This window comes from Diabrotica undecimpunctata, chromosome 7 (assembly GCF_040954645.1).
Source record: "Diabrotica undecimpunctata isolate CICGRU chromosome 7, icDiaUnde3, whole genome shotgun sequence".
NCBI classification, from domain to species: Eukaryota; Metazoa; Arthropoda; class Insecta; order Coleoptera; family Chrysomelidae; genus Diabrotica; species Diabrotica undecimpunctata.
The window spans coordinates 65046497-65061989 of NC_092809.1; the positions used below are offsets into that span (position 1 = coordinate 65046497).

Genomic DNA, 15493 nt, shown 5'->3' on the forward strand with positions numbered 1-15493 from the left:
AGTCTGTCTACTTGTTTCCTTTCGTCCGTTGTACGAATATCATCTAGGCGTAAGCACTTCCTTCATACGAAATCTAAATCTGCGGAGAGCCATCGCTGCCGGAAATATGTCAATTCCCGTACCATTTTTTTTCCAAAACTCAAAAATTGAAGTTCTACCTCAACGGTAAACTCCAGCTAAGTAAAGCAGGCCAATCAGAGCTTTTAGTTCACATATACTTGTTAGTCTCGCATCGGAACTGTCTTTATATCTCACCGACACACGCTTGATATATACATTAGTACATTCAACAATATGTTCTATAATTTTGTCATTAAAAATTAGTTTTAGCATTCCTTTTCCCTTGTGCAACTTTTTGCTTCACGAATAACTCCAGGAAGTTTTCTGATGATATTTTCTCGTCTAGTTCTAACATTTCGTGATTCGCATGTCTTATTCCATTTCATTCCATCTTTGGTATTGTAATAAAGGTGTTGGTTTGACCCACCTTGTGGAATACATTCTTGTAAGTTTAGTTCGGTGTCTGATAAATCGAATTCAGTCTCTGAGTTATGATTACCATCTTTATTTTCTAATTTTCCAACAATAGACTCATCGGAATATGAATCTTCATAATTTTTTTTTCTCGTCGGTTGCAACTTTCGCTGACCGAATAGAAATATTAGAAAAACTGAATGCGCCCGACAGACCCAACACGTGCACCGCAGGGTTAATAAACATTGCTAACATTTTAGTCTAAGATCTCACAAACTCACATTTTTACAGACAATTAAAATAATGAGAATACATTGATAAATAGGTTGCCAGTCAAAAAGTAGCCGAAATTATTTTTAATTCCATTAATAGTAATTAATTTTTGGTCAAAAATTTTATTTTGTTCATTTATTTTTTAAATAAAAGATGCTGCTCATAAGTAGAGCTCGGAAAATATGCAGTGCATATATGCACATTTTGGCCAAATTGTGTAAGTGCATATACATTTATTAAAAGTGTATATTTTCAGGTACAGTACATTCAACCACCTCTAAACGATTAACGGAATTCGCAGAAACCCTTTCATTGTAGTAACAGGCACGGTAAACTGCACTGGTATTCTTCATAATGCTTAACAGTTTGCTAAATTTTAGGTACAAAGTAAATAATATATGTGTCACTAACGCGTTGTTAATAAATAGTATTCTTGCATACTGTTATTTAACGTAAGTTTTTTTCACCTACTTGTTTATTAATTTTTTTCTGAAACAAATATTACCGTGCTAAGAATAATTTATATTCAAAGTAGGTATACAAAGTACTAAAATATCACTTTTTATTTTTGTTAAAAAATACTTCGAAGTAAACTAGAACATTTTGTCAATTTAAATAGTGGTGGTTCGATTGACCATATGACCGTTTCTAAGACGTCTGCGATTACTGGTTAAAGTTAGTGTTTTGGTAAATATACTCGTATTTAACTTTTTATTTTCAAATGAAAATACTTGTACTAAAAATAAAATAATTGCAGGAAACATTTTAATCTGTTAGTGTACGGTTTCCAACCATTTCTAAACTTTTTATCAAACATAATTAAATTACAATCGGCATTTCTAATGATCATTAGGCTAATTTGCTTAATGTGTTTAGAATCTTTGTAAGTGGTTATATTATATTTTTACTCTTAAGCAAAGCAATTGAAAGTTTCTGTCATATTAATCTAAACTCAGTATATTGTAATTTAAACGTGTAGTTTCAAGTGAACATCATGCCTAGACGTAACTTGGATTGATAAATTAATTGCAAATGTGTATAAATACTTTACCATGGAAAGAGGCAATGGTGGACCTTTGAAGTCATTATTATGTATAAATCAATGCGTATGTGACGCACTCAGGACAAATGAAAGTGCGCTAAAAACTGTAATTAAGACTGTCAGAGATTCTCAAGAAGATCTTACTGTGACTGAGTATCACGAAGACAAAAAACAACTCGTAAACATTGTATTAGCACTGACTTACCCGATGGAGAAAAATTTGAAATTCACAATATTTTGTATCGAATGCCTGAAAACAATTATTAACATGTCAGTTTAGATATTTTACTAACCAAAATGAGGGAAAGACAAGTTTCTGAAGTTAAGAGGACTAACACTTGGAAAAGTGTTGAGAGATTTAAGATTTAAATTCAGAAAGAAAATGGTTACTTTTATGCGAAAGAAGTAGAATTACATTTTTAAGAGAATATACTTGACTTAAATCTGAAAATGCAACATTCGTATACTTAGATGAGACATGGATATTTGCAAATGGTGGTATTAAAATTTGGCAAGACGACAGCATAAAATCAATAAAACACACAGATAGCGAAGGCAAAAGACACAATATTCTTTATGTAGGAGGGAAAGAAGGCTTTATAGAAAACGCAAATTTGATTTTTTCTTCAAAAACAAAATTCTAAATCAAAATCTGCTGATTACCATGAAAACATAAATGCAGATATGTTTGTTAAATAGCTTTAGGAGAAACTGTTACCTAGTCTCAGTGAACCATCAGTTATAGTTTTAGATAAAGCACCTTACCATTCGGAGATTTTGGAGAAACAATCAAAACAGTCGTGGAACGTACCGAGCATAAAAAATTATTTAGTTAAAATAATTTCGTTATTTTCCGGAATACGCCTTCAAATCAGAGTTACTGGAAATTTCGAAACGTAATGAAAAACCAACATTTTATATATTTGACCAAATTGTATTAAGTTATAGACATCAAGTACTACGGTTACCGCCGTATCACTGCCAGATGAATCCCATTGAACATATCTCGGGAATATGTAAAACGTATTATGATCACGTTGGATGATAATCACGTTGGATGCAGTGGATACAGTGACGATGCAGTTAGGGAAATGTAGCAAAAAGCTCTTAAAACTACAACTCCAGAAATATGGACCAAAACTATAAATAAATTTAAAAAATTAATAGAAGACTAAGGATCCGGGAAAATAAAATTAGTGAAATTATTCCAGTGATTATAGATCTACATAATGATAGCGGTAGTGAATTTAATGACGATAATGATGGTTTATAAATTTAAATAATCAGTAAGTACACTATTATAATGTAATTTACAAAATAATTGTACAGCGGGTTAAACATTATATTTATACGTTCATTATTAGCCAAGTAAACAATAATATTTAAAATTCCATTTGAATTTTCGCTCCTCATTTTATACAAATAAACTCTAACTGATAGTACAGGCAAAAATATTCTAAACAAATTAACTAATTAAAAAGATTATAGATAACTTCAGTGTAGTTTACTGTGCCTTTTACTACAACAAAAAGTTTCGAATTCTGCGAATTCTATTAATCGTTCATAGGTGTGAGTTGGTTGAATGTACTGTATACCACAATATAGACAAATATCTGAAAACGCAAGTAATGCAATTTAGCGAGGTAGGTAAAAATATCCCTCGGAAATACCTCTTATTGGTATTGGCACAATATGACAATATGGCAGTAAAACAGGATAAGCCGGTTGCCGGCATTAAATAAAATTATAAATCAATACGATTTTTCCCGGAAGCTTAACAAATTACCAAAATTTGTATTAGCCAAGGACAAAATGCAATTATCGTTCTGTCTGTAGTTATGGTTAGTTCAGTTTGATGTATTTTTTGGTTCAGTAAAGTTGTGTTTAAGTGTTTATCAAAAGTGTTTGAAAATGCCAAAACAAAGTACAAGTAAATCATTTCTTGTGAAAAGGTGGGTTAATAGTAAAACAGAGTTTAAAATCATTGATGACAACCATATATTTTGCACGGTTTATAACAAACCGGTAAGTATTATATTTAATTTAATTATTGTTTTAATTTGTAATGTAAGTTTTAGAATAGCACTGTCATTCATTATAAAAAACTTGTTTATTTTAATGCACTGATTATTTTTAGCAAAGGAGTATGTAAACATAGTTTTGACACTGACTTTTTCGGCACAAATTAATACCTTATTTTTTACGAAAAAAATGTGACATTTTACTAAAACCTCCGATATTTTTGAACCAAAAATTCTACGATCATTACTCAAAAAATAGTTTACATAGGAGATACTGCAGAAAACAAGTTTTATAAAATTGTAATATGTAGTATACTTGAATAATGCTTTTTGTCCGTTTAAAATTAACTAAAGAAATCGCCCTTTGTCTTAATATCTTGCATATAAAATTTTAATAGAGGTGAACCAATATTAGGAGTAACCAATTAAATTAGGACATGTATATTTAATTATTAAACCAATTTTCAGATTTTATGTGAAAAAAATTTCAAGTTGATCAACACTTGAGCAGAGCAACGCATAAATATCGTGCACAAAAGCCTCAAGATTCGGTTCAGCAGCTCATAACTATAAATAAAAGGAAAATTTCTTACCAACAAAATTTTAATAAGGATCTTTGCAGTTTGCTGATTGGTTGCAATATTCCAATTGCAAAATTGTTAAATCCATTAGTCCTACAATTTTTAAAAAATTACTGTAATAATGATGTTGTACAAGTTTCTTCTGCTACGACTCTACAAAAAAAATGTAGATTCCAGCATTCAATTTACTGTTGAAGCGATCAAAACATTCAATTTACTGTTGAAGCGATTAAAACTGCAATTGGGTATAATCCAATATGGATATCTGTTGACGAGACGACTAATGTTAAAGTACCGTATATTGCAAATTTGGTTATAGGAAGTTTAAACGGGAGTGAATGTAGCATCGGATATTTAGGGGGACAAGGAAGGAGCCTCCACGAGATCGGTAGTGCTACATCAACTACAAAGTAAGCACTATTGACGGCGTCAACTGGAAACGTCTACTAGTAGACGGCTAATCCTTCCAACACCGGACGAAACCACAACAGATGGCAAACATCAAGCCACAACTGTTCTTCTCAGAGCCAACACTAACAGTAGCGAGCATAAATATCGAGGGCATCACTACAGCCAAACAAGACATTTTATCAGAATTCTGCAAGAACACGAAATGTGAGGTATTGTGCATCCAGGAAACACACAGAGACCTAACTGCAGCGAGACCGAAAGTCTCCGGTATAAAACTGATTGCGGAGATACCACACAATAAGCAAGGGAGCGTGGTATTTGTGAGAACTCAAACCATAGTCTCATCTGTGGGAACAACAAATGTAAGCGGTATAGAGATAATAACCACTGAGATAGGAAAATGCACAATAACCTCGGTATACAAGCCACCAAACCAGCCTTTTATATTTTCACCCCCAACTAACTTCCAATCACAACCCAAGCAGCTTATACTGGGAGACTTTAACAGTCACAGTTTACTCTGGGGCTTTGCAGATTTGGACGCAAATGGAGACGCAGTAGAAGCATAGGCCGAAAAGAGTGGCCTCACGTTAGTCCATGATCCTAAACTTTCACCATCTTTTCAGAGTAAAGTCTGGAAAAGAGGATATAACCCGGATATCTGTTTTTTAAGTAACAACCTCGAAGACCGATGTACCAAAGTAGTATATAGCCCCATACCAAAAGCTCAGTATAGACCAATTGGTATAAATATATTTCCAATTGTCAGACCACAAACTATTCCATTCAGAAGGAGAATTAACTTCAAAAAGGCAAACTGGCAAAAGTATGCAGACATGCTAGATTATGAGCTGTTACGTCTTGAACCAAAAGTAAAGAACTATGAAAAATATGTAGACAACAATATGTTCCCGGGAAGTCCAGCGAGTCCAAAGAACTAATGAGAACATACGAAACCCTCTATTCCACTGACCCTTTTAGCCAGGAAACGGTTGACTGCGGAGCAGTACTACTCCAACAGCTAAGTCAAGCCAGACAGGAAAAGTGGATTGAGACCCTGGAAAAAATGGACATGACACATAGTAGCAAAATAGCATGAAACCTTGTAAAAAAACTTAGCGGTGATCCAAAAGAACATAAACCACCTTGCAAGGTTACAGCAAACCAAGTCGCTGCTCAACTCCTTATGAATGGAAGAACTACGAACCGATATAAGAGCCCAAACACTAGAAAAAGATTGGATTCGGAGACAAACCACCTAGGTACTCCTTTTACACTAAAAAACTCCATGACGGTATGAACAGGTTAAAAAATGGGAAAGCTGCAGGTGTGGATGATATATGCAGTAAACAAATAAAGTATCTAGGCCAAGGAGCAAAAAACTGGATCTTGCAATTTTATAACACGTGCTGCAAAACCTGCGAAATTCCAAAATCATGGAGGAAATCTAAAGTAATAGCCTTGTTAAAACTAGGAAAGGACCCAGAAAACCCCAGTAGCTACGGACCTATCTCTGTTGTGTCACTTTTTTAAACTATACGAGAGACTTATACTCGCCAGAATAGAAAAAAATGTCGACAAGCACCTTATCCCACAACAAGGAGGATTCAGACCCGGCAAATCTTGCACCCGTCAAGTCCTCGCATTAACAGAACACATTGAAGAGGGCTTTGAAGAAAAACTTATAGCAGGGGCTGCTTTCGTAGATTTGACAGCAGTCTATGACACAGTAAGGCACAAAATATTGCTTCACAAATTATACGACACTCTCCATGACCACCATCTGGGTAAGGTCGTATATTTCTTACTGCAAAACAGACGTTTCTTCGTTATGCTGGAGGGTAAAGTAAGTAGGCTTCAAAAAAATGGCCTTCCACAGGGAAGTGTTTTAGCACCAATGCTCTTCAATATATACACAAACGACCAACCTACGCCGACCGAAACTAAGCACTTCCTCTATGCTGACGATCTTGCAATATGTGCTCAAGGAACTAGTTTTGAAGAAGTGGAAAAGAAACTCAAAACTGCCTTAAAAACAATGACAGCGTACTACCTGCAGAATTCCCTGAGACCCAATCCCTCTAAAACCCAAGTCTGCGCTTTCCACCTTCGCGCAAAGAAAGCCAAGCGAAAACTCCAAATTGTGTGGAATGGTAACACATTAGAACACACAAACCAACCTATATATCTTGGAGTAACTCTGGACCGGTCCCTCACCTACAGACAACATTGCATAAAAACGAAAGGGAAAGTAACAACTAGGAACAGCATACTCAGAAAGCTAACGGAAAGTAAATGGGGCGCACGTCCTGGCGTTTTAAGAACAACGGAACAGCCACTGTGTTTCTCAACTGCTGAATATGCGTGCCCCGTTTGGGGCAGATCTGCCCACACCAAACAAGTTGATAACCGGCGTTGCAGAGCACATAGAGAAAATTAAACAGATCGCGGACGAGCGGCATGCCCTATACAAAGCTCGAACACTACGAAAGCGACTAAAATCTAGGAAAAGCTTCCTTGGAACAGTGCAGGATGAACCGCCTGAGTATTTTCCTCTTCCCCAGGTTCAATGGACCGGCCAGTCCCTAGACTTTGAAACGTGGAAAACTATGAATCGGATAAGAACGGGGGTTGCTCCAGTAAAATCAAACATGGCAAAATGGTGAAAAATCGACCAAGATGATGTGAACTGTGACTGTGGAGAAACACAGAATATGGAACATCTTCTTACATGCAGAAACTGTCCTCATCGATGTACCCTCGAAGATTTGTGGCTCGCCAACAAAGATGGAACCGACGTAGCCCGATACTGGGCCGAAATTTTATGAATGACATGTCCGGACACGATAAAGTAAAGTAAGTATCGGATATTTAGTTTGCGTTAAGAAGTTGCAAAAAACGAACAATGTAACTATTTGTAGATTTGTAAATCAATGTTTGAGTAACTTTTTTTTACCTCAACCGATACCAATGAAAAAATGTTGTTATTTTAAAGTGATGCTGCGCCATATATGATCAAAGCCGGACACCATTTAAAAATATTTTTTCCACATTTGATACACGTTACCTGTTTAGGACATGCTTTAAATAGAATAGCAGAAGCTGTAAGGACAGAGTTTTCAATGGTCAATACTCTTATATCAAATATAAATAAAATATTTTAAAAGCCACTCTGCGAGTAGAGGCGTATAAAGATCGTTTAACTAATGTACCTTTACCACAACATGGGAAACATGATTAAATTCAGTAAATTTCATAACCGATAATTTTGAGGAAATTAGAGACGTTATTTGTAGTTTCGATGTAGGTAGCTCAGGTGCTATAAAAAAATGTGTGGGCGTTTTAAAAAAGCTGCTATTAAACAGTAATTTGGCACATATCCAATCCAATTTTGTAAATATTGCTGAATCAATTACTAGAATAAAAAAGCGAAACATTTCATTAGACCAAAGTATTGAAATTATCAATTCAACTTGGGGAAACCAACAAAGTGTATCAATAATTCTGCGCAGTGTTAAAAAAAAATGAGGGATATGAAAAAATAATTCAAATAAATAATATTATTTAGATGGGGAATTGTGAAAATAATTTAATTTTATAGGTAGAACCCTCAATTATGCAATATTTTAAGTTTGCTCCTTTAACTTAATTTAAAGTAGAAACAAGTTTTTCACCATATTATAAACTATTATTATCAGAGAGACGGCACAGTTTTTCTCTATAAAATTTAAAGAAACATTTAATAACACATAGTTTTAACCGTAATAATAGTATAATAAAGAATGATGATGTTGATGACTGATGATTAAAGCTCGGATTATAGGCAAAATGCCTTTTTTGCCTATTTTGCCTATTATAATTGTTTTTTGCACTTTTTGCCTTTTTTCGTAAATTCCGCCCATTTGTGCCTTTTTTAAAATTTCATGGTAGTACCCATGATATTATTCTATTACTAAACCATTCTATAATAAAATCTTGGGTCAATAATAAAATATCAATGGTTTGTTTATATAACAGATTTCTAGAAAAATGTACCTGATCGAGACTTGAGGGTTAACTATTTGGAAATATTAAGCTTTATTAGTTTATCAGTTGTACAGTCGGTTACTGTATCAGAGTTTAGTCACAAATTGCTATATCCTAGTTTAGTTTTGTTGCGTATACCCAAAAGCAAAGAACACGTTTTAAAACGTTTTAGACATTTGTGTGAAAAGATGACATCTAAATTAAGGCTATGGATCGCACCTTATTCGGAACTTTCTCTAGAAGGAGATGGAGCATTTTGTAAACCATGCGGCAAATCGGTAAGTTTTATTTTTTCTCTTTTTTTCTCGTCCCACAACATAACTAAATTCCAAAGCGGTTTTAGAATTCTAATTATTTTTTTTTAATTCTCAGATTTCCAGTAGAAAAAAGTACTTTATTGACCAGCATTGTGGAACCCCACTTCATAAACGTAATTTGGAAAAATTAAATTCCTCTAAGTTAGTCCAAATATCTCTGCGGGATAGTTTAAGTAGTTCAAAAAAACAGGAGGAAGACGCATTTAAATTTAATTTATGCCAGATGATGATTGCATCCAACATTCCTCTATATAAAGTTAATAAACCTTGTTTTAAATGCTTTTTCGAAAAATATCTTAATAAATCCTTACCGGACGAGAGTACATTGAGAAAACATACTGTGGAAAAATGTTATGTGGAATGTATTTCAAAAATTAAGCGGGAGTTAGAGAGCAATTTTTTGTATATTATCGTGGATGAAACGACAGATGTATGCGGCAGGTATATAGCTAATTTAATGATTGAAATTTTGAACGAAAACTTTGCGAGAAAACCTTATTTAGTTGCCGTTAAAGAATTGGAAAAAACAAACAATTTAAAAATAAGTCGATTTATACAAGATAGTTTGACAAACCTCTTTTTACCCAATGCTATATCAGTGAATAAAATAGTTTTAATGCTTTCAGATGCGGCGGTATATATGTTAAAAGCTGCTGTTAATTTAAAGATTTTTTATCCTGATTTAATTCATTGCACTTGTGTAGCCCACGGGGTAAATAGAATTGCTGAAGAAAAAGAAATCTGTTTCCGTTGAGAAATAATTTTATAAATTTTATGAAAAAAGTTTTTGTAAAGGCTTCGTTGAGGGTGCAAATATATAAAGAAAGACTTCCCGGTGTCCCTTTGCCATCTAAACCAGTAATTACAAGGTGGGGAACCTGGATCGAAGCAGTTTTTTTTACTTTGAACGCTGCAATGAAATAGAATTAGTTATGTCAGAATTTGATGATGATATTTCCGAAGCCATTCCAGAAGCAAAAAAAAAATAATAAAAAAATTCCAAATTGAAACAGGAACTCGCTTATATCAATGACAATTATAAATTAATAGTTACCACAATTACCTTATTAGAAAAACAAGAGATAAATTTATGTGAGTCAGTAAAATTAATAGATAATTTAAAGACGAAAATTAAATCGGCACCTGAAAGTAACGGTCAATTAATTTAAAAAAAAATGAAATATGTTTTCCACAAGAATGAAGGTTTTTCGTTTTTATCTAATGTTGCTAAAGTTTTGAATGGGACATTTTCCGAGGAATTTCAAATTATGCCAGATTTATTATCCGCTCTGAAATATGCTCCAATTACATCTGTCGATGTCGAACGTTCGTCTTCAATGTACAAATTATTTTAAGTCATCGAAGACATAGTTTTAAGACCGAACATATTGAAAAACATTTAGTTGTTTCTATTAATGATAAAAATTTAAGTGGTTACAATGTTTAATTATTAATTTACAGTTATTTAGTTACTAGTTTATTTATACTAATGTTATGATTATGATGTGTAAATATACCTGCCTTAAGTTAATATTACGTTAATTCACTTTGTACAATAAATAATAAGTTATATTCCTTTATTGCCTATATTTTGCCTAAATGTTAATATTCCTGAATTTTTTAATAAAAATCTTTGCCTATATAATCGCCTTTTCCTTCAATTTTTGTTGCCTATAAATCCGAGCTTTAATGATGACTGATGATGATGATGACTGATGATGATCAAAGAGTAAATGAATATAATAATGTAGATAATACAAATTTCAATAAATATTTTTTGTGACTTTATCATAAAATAAATTAAATACCTTCAACACAAGTAATACTGCGTTTTATATTTATATGCATCAAATGCATAAAAACATAAAAAGCATATTTTGGTGCATTTTCAACTGTTTCTTGTTCATATCTGCATGCATATTTTACCGTTTGTTAAGTGCATATTTCCCAAGCTCTAGAAATAGTTAATAAAGTCCACTGCAGAAAACATACAGGATTTTGTTGCAGAGTTCCATACTACTCGAAACAAGGCCGATATAGTGTCACAAACAAGCTACTTTTTTGCTTATTTTTCTGGTTTATTAAGCCCATGTTGAGAATAACTATATAAAAATAATGAATAAACAGCACTAAAAGAAGATATTAATGATAAAAATAATATAGTTAAAAAATTAAAACCTACTAAAGAATTAATCAAAATAATTTCTCTTATTAAATTTAATGAAGGTGGTGCAGCTATATTAGATGATAATAATAAAAATATCCATAATCTTAAATTAGGTATAATATTTAATAAGCCCTTATTTAAATAAATTCTTCGACTATGAATACGTTCATAAAAAATATTAGCCAAACAAAATAAACCTGAAGAACATAAGCCATGAGCTAATATTATAAATAAAGCTCCTCAAAATCCCCATATATTTAAAGTTAAAATACCACCTAAAACCAATCTTATATGAGAAACTGAAGAATAAGCAATTAAAGATTTCATATCACTTTGACGAATACAAATTATAGAAACTAAAAATCCCCCTAATAACGACAAAGACATAAAAAAATATTAAAAGATATAAATAACTTAAAAAATAATATAAATCGAAGTAAGCCATACCCCCCTAGCTTTAATATAATACCTGCTAAAATTATAGAACCTGAAACTGGTGCTTCACCATGAGCTTTTGGTCGGCGGGCGTAATTTCGGCCGGTAATCCCTTGGCCTACCTGCATAAATCAAGGGGTACCATTTATGACAGGGGTAATTTCGGCCGAGGGGTTGATGTTTACGATGAGATTAAAATATTGGTAATTACGCTTCATAGTTTCTGTAAAATATTAATTGTGTATTTATTTGGAAATACCTAATCCTGTGTAGCTGTCGGAAATACCTTTAATTTACTTATCTCTTTATTCTAATAACTATGTTGTACCTACTTAAGATTATTCCTTTAAATGTATAAAATTCACAAATAACAGGTATAAAATTATTATAGCTAGTCAGTATTATAACTTATCTTGAAGCTACTAGTCGATAGAAAGCATAAAATATATTATTTGTATACGATGGCATCTGTTTCAGTAATTAAGAGTTCACGCGGTTGTGACTTACTAGTTGTAGAAAAGTTTCAGTTTTGTAAACAGGACGTATTAAAAAGTGGTGAAGTACGTTGGAGGTGTATAAAGAAAAATTTAAGATGTTTAGCCAAACTGTACACTGTTGGTGCGGAATACACAGTTACTAGAAGTGAATTAATCCACAACCACGAGTCCGATGAAACTACGTTGGAGAGAAAAATAGTGACGACTTCATGCAAGCGCAAAGCTGAGGAAGACATATCGGAGAAACCTTCAAAAATTATTAAAAGCGTTCTTTCAAATCATTTGCCAGAGAATTTGTCATCGATAGATGTCAGTCTAATAAGAAGAAATTTGTACAACAGCCGCCGTAAGCTCTTACCAGCCCTGCCTAAGGATATTCACGATGTACATTCTGTACTCGATAGTTATGGACCGAAAACCACAACAGGTGAAAATTTTTTGTTTATTAACAGCACAGCTGATAATATCATTGTTTTTTCTTGCCATACAAATATAATAAGTTTATGTAAAATGAAAGATTTTTACATGGATGGCACATTTTCTTATTGTACAAAATATTTTTATCAGTTATTTACCATCCATGGACTGGAAAATGGGCATTATGTTCCTCTTTTGTATTGTCTGTTGCCCAATAAGACCAGTGACACATATATGAGACTTTTTCTGTTGGTAAAATCTAAAATTTTTGAACTTTATAATATTGTTTTTGAACCGAAGGAGGTATTTGTGGATTTTGAAATCGCAATTCATAACGCATTAAAAGTTGTCTTTCCCAAAACCAAACTAAATGGTTGTAGATTCCACTTGCACCAGGCGTGGTATAGGAAAATACAATCATTAGGGTTAACCCAAATGTATAAAGATAAAAACTGCGAGGAAAGCAAATGGCTTACTCATACTTTTGGGCTAACTTATTTAGACCCCTCTGAAGTTGAAGATTGTTTCATATTTGATCTCATGTCATACAAACCGGACCATAAACTTATAGATAAATACGCAGACTATTTATTAGAAAACTACATAGCGCCAGAATCTCATTTTCCACCAAATATATGGGCATATGAAAACCCATCAATTAAAAGAACCACAAATGCCTGCGAATCATTCCATTCGCACTTTAATTCTAGTTTTTATTCAAGTCACCCTTCTATATTTATTTTTATAGAAAAATTAAAAGATTGTCAGATCGATGCATTTTTAAAAATAAAAAATTTAAATATTCCAGCAAAAATTAAAGACAAACAAGTAAAAAACAAACTAAAATTTATCGAAAACATGGTAAATATGCTTCGATCTGACAATATTTCTAGAATTAATTTCGTTAAATCTGTATCACATCAAAACGTTTTTTAAAAATTTATAGTTTACTTAATTTATAGAAATAAGTTGATGTAATAATTTTATTGAAATAAAGAAATATTTTAATATAAAGCATTCTGTTATTTTATTTGATTTGCGGCCGAAAATACCTATGAGATAAGGAAGCAACTTAAAACCTCCGGCCGAATTTACCTACCGGCTTTTAGTACCTGCTCTTTTTCCGGCCGAAATTACGTCCGCCCCTTTTGGTAATCATAAATGTAAAAAAAATATAGGAATTTTTACAAAAAAAACCATATTTATACATAAATACATAAATATTCTATTCAAATTAAAATTTATTAATAAAAAAGAAACACAATTAAAATTTTCCATTAAATAAAAAATAATAATTATTATAGGTAAAGACATTAATAATGTATAAAATAATAAGTAAATTCCAGCTTCCAAACGCTCACATACATATTTCACAATCTACAACAAAAACGTTCATTTAAATTTTTTTAAGTACATATATTTTTTGTAAAGAACCAACGTATTGTTCCCAAATAACTTTTATATTTGTTTATGATGTTTGCCAACAATTTGGACTAAATTGTTGAATTATTTTTTCGATTTAGTGTGGCGAACGTACATAGAGAATATAGCAAATGTATTTAGCTATTCGCTAACTATACACATTTGCACATAATAACACGGAATTCCTGCTTCAAAAACCGTGATTATTAATAATTCGGAAACCAGCATAGTTTGCAAATTAGTAACACATGGTGCGCTTAGTGGGTACAAAATACCATTTAGTGCTATTTGCAAAAAAAATGAATAAATCAAATACAACGACGTTTAAAGTTAACGTAACTGAAGCATAAAAGTAAATAGGGTGGTCCTTAAGTAATTGCAAATTGCTTTAATAAAATTTTGATATAACTTTTACGTTTGTAAATATTTTTGGACAAAAATTTACGGTTGGATGCTTTTGACTAGGATAAATTGTAATTTTATACATACTTTAATGTAACTAATGGAGGGCGCCACATATACCACATGTGTGGCATAAATTTGCGCTTAACTTTTTTGCTCTTTAAGTTAGCTCTATTTGTGTTAAAAAATATTCAAGATACATTATTTTTACAAACAAAAGGTATACTTGCTAGTATACATATTATGTGATATATTTTTTATTATTTTTATACTGTTTCTAATAGTCTAATGTAACTTCCGATTCATACCCATACTTGTTTTGTTCGATTTGAAAAATTCGACCCACCTTAAATGTACATATATACATACATACAGTATATACATATGTATATACATATACATCTTATTAACATATACCAATTGTTTAATTAATTACAAGATAAATGTAATGTGACTGTAATTTAACATTACTTTTGTACTTCATCAATCAAGTATTATTTAAAACCGTCACACCAAGTCAAGAAAGTTCCATAAACTTTTAAATTTTTAATTAGTTGCAACTCACAAAGCCAATTTGCATGTAATTCCATTATTAATGGGCTAGGAAAATAGAACATGCTGTACGGAGGGAAAAATACGATTTTAAGTTAAAAGAGAATTTTACATCAAACACAGTATTAAGGAAATTAAAATAAATATCAGGTTCTCTCAGGATATCACAATGATATTAAAAAGAATAATAAAGTATGTGCTGAAAGTTAAAAATTGTTGTTTTTCTTACATTTGTGAGGTAATTTTTTAAATTTAGACTCATTTTAAAAATAAATAATTTTCTTCTTATTGATTTTTTATCGTTTCGAACATTTACCAATTTTGGTTCTAATTACTGACTTTGAAAAAGTCTGCCTATCCTGTTACTTTATGGTCGTTTATAATATTAGTGCATTACTGAATAGGGCTATAACATACAGGGTTTTTCAAAAAAAGGTAACCCCGTCTCTATGGTAG

The 15493-nt window shown here is 32.1% G+C and overlaps 1 protein-coding gene and 1 pseudogene across 1 annotated transcript in view; one reads left to right on the top strand and one right to left on the bottom strand.

The window, feature by feature from the left end:
* The window catches only part of LOC140446792 (ficolin-1-like), a 216639-nt gene that overhangs the window by 114098 nt on the left and 87048 nt on the right, over window positions 1–15493 (top strand). The gene's annotated exons all lie outside the window — the stretch shown is intronic.
* Window positions 11211–11875, bottom strand: LOC140446115 (NADH-ubiquinone oxidoreductase chain 4-like; annotated as a pseudogene).